At 55.6% G+C, this 2,500-nt stretch overlaps 1 protein-coding gene and 1 pseudogene across 2 annotated transcripts in view; one reads left to right on the forward strand and one right to left on the reverse strand.

Annotated features, from left to right (window-relative positions):
- LOC129603869 (piggyBac transposable element-derived protein 4-like) overlaps positions 1-1,469 on the forward strand; it is a 3,157-nt pseudogene extending 1,688 nt beyond the window's left edge.
- acsf3 (acyl-CoA synthetase family member 3) overlaps positions 1-2,500 on the reverse strand; it is a 90,327-nt gene that overhangs the window by 69,017 nt on the left and 18,810 nt on the right. The gene's annotated exons all lie outside the window — the stretch shown is intronic.

Below are 2,500 nucleotides of genomic sequence, written 5' to 3' on the forward strand. Positions count from 1 at the left end.
AGGAGGAGGAGGAGGAGGAGGAGGAGGAGGAGGAGAAAAGAGAGCTTCTGAAAAAAAGCAGGGCCAGCGGGTCGTGCTAGACGTCACAGAAGGGCTCGCCGGGCCTCGCAACGTGACGTGCGACAACTTTTTCACTTCCTACGAACTGGGCCAGCGGCTCCTGCGCAGGGAGCTCACCATGCTCGGTACGGTTCGCAAGAACAAGCCGGAATTGCCAAGGGCAGGAGCGCCTTCTCCTCCGCATTTGCCTTCACTCCCAGCACCGTCCTGGTGTCCTACGTGCCCAAGAAAAACAAAAACGTGATCCTGATGAGCACGCTACACTCGGCCGCCACGGCCGCCGACGACGTCCTCCTCGTCGACGCAGGACGGCGGGACAAAAAGCCCTTTGCCGTCCTAGACTACAACGCCACCAAGGGAGGCGTAGACAACCTGGACAAGGTGATAGGAACCTACAGCTGCAGGAGAAAGACGGCGCGCTGGCCCGTGGCGGTGTTTCACAACGTCCTAGACGTGTCTTGCTACAACGCTTTCGTCGTGTGGCGGGAGGCCCACCCGGACTGGATGCCCGGCAACCGCAGCAAGAGGAGGGTGTTTCTAGAGCAGCTGGGCAAGGCGCTCGTGACTCCTCTCATCCGCAGAAGGCGCCATCCGCCTCGAGGCGAAGCGTCCGCCTCGCTCGTGCGGACGCTTCAGAAGGGGGTTCGGGGTGCGGGTCCTCCTCCCGCTCCCTGTCCTGCTCTTCCGGACTCGGGGCAGCAGCAGCGGCAGGAGCAGCAGGAGCAGGAGCAGGAGCAGGAGCAGGAGCAGCAGCAGCAGCAGCAGCAGCAGCAGCAGCAGCAGCAGCAGCAGCAGCAGCAGCAGCAGCAGCAGCAGCGGCGGCAGCGGCAGCGGCAGCAGGCCCTCACCGCAGACCTCGTCTGGGGTGACGACGGGGACGATGAGGGTGACGGAGGAGAACACGACGGCCTCGGTTCCACCGCTAGCGACCGGGCGCAAAAGGGCAAGAGGAAAAGGTGTCAAATTTGTCCGCGCGCGAGGGACCGCAAAACAAACAACGTTTGCCATCGGTGCGAGAGATACATCTGCCACAGACATTTGCTCTTCTGCTGTTCAGACTGCGCCCCTCGCTCTTGAAGATAATTTGTTTGTTCATTAGCAAATGAAATAATAATAATAATAATAATAATAATCATAATACTAATAATATTCCGTGTGTTTTATACTATTGTTGATGTTTTTGTTGTTGTCAGTGTAGTAACACTATTTACAAACAAAGTGTAACATGTAAAAGAAAAATAATTAATAAAATAAAGCAAAAGCATTTGAATTAGGGTATTTTGTTTTTTTTTTCTCCAACCTGGGAAGTTTCCAACTTGGAAACACACAACGTCACGGCCCTCCTTGTATTCCCACACACACACACACACACACACACACACACACACACACACACACACACACACACACACACACACACACACACACACACACACACAAATTCTCCAGACAGAGGTTCTGTCTGCCTCCTGGGGGAAAAGATGAAATAAAAATAAAATGAAGACAGATGAAAAAAAAAAAACGGAAAAAAAAAAAAAAAAAACGGGGGAAAAAATAATAATAAAAGAGAAATAAATAAATACAAATAAATAAATACATTTTATTGGTTTTTATTTCATTTTATTTTACTTTATTTTACTCAACAGAGGGTGGAGGTTTGTCATTTCTATGCCAGGCTCCTGTGCATGATCCTCGGGTGCATCAACCAGGCGGGATCTCTGGTTCTCCACCACTGCCACTTGGCTCAGCTTTTCTGCCCAGCTTTCGAGGCACTTTCCTGGGCCACAGCAACTCCTTGGTAGGGGCGTCGCAGATTTCAACCCATGCTCTCTGGTCCCGGGGGTGCCCTGGGCTGGTTCTCCACTCCTGCCCTGGCCCGCATGCTTCACTCCTACCCAGCGTTCAGTGGGCCACGGCTCGGGGTTGCTTCGTAGGGCCCGTGGAGGTCCCAGACTTAGGAATAGATAAAAGTAAATGTCAAAGTCCCATACATCCACCCACCCCAGCCGGGGCCCTCTCCGAGCCCTCTCCCCGCCCTCACGCCATGCTTTCCGTCCGGGGTAAAGCCTGTGCGCCGCTCCTCCACAGTGAGAAGCCGGTAAACCAGAGGACCCAGCCGGGGCCCTCTCAGAGCCCTCTCCCCGCCCTCCATGCTTTCCGTCCGGGGTAAAGCCTCTGCTCTTCTCTCCCCGGACCCCTCTCCCCGCCGTCCCTCTGGGTTGAGCGTCACTACTCCTGTCCTCGTGGCCTCCCAACCAGGCCCACCCCGCGGCCCCGAGGGCCCACCCTTAAGCACTCCCCCCTGGGTTCACACATTTAGACACGCCGCCCTGGAGCTCCGTGCCCCTGGTACTCTGAACTGAGAACCAGGCAACGCGGCGGGGCCTGGCCGGGCCGGGGCCCTCTCCTCGTCGGGCCCGTCGATATCATCCACCTCGGG

This window comes from Betta splendens, chromosome 3 (genome assembly GCF_900634795.4).
Source record: "Betta splendens chromosome 3, fBetSpl5.4, whole genome shotgun sequence".
Taxonomy (NCBI): Eukaryota; Metazoa; Chordata; class Actinopteri; order Anabantiformes; family Osphronemidae; genus Betta; species Betta splendens.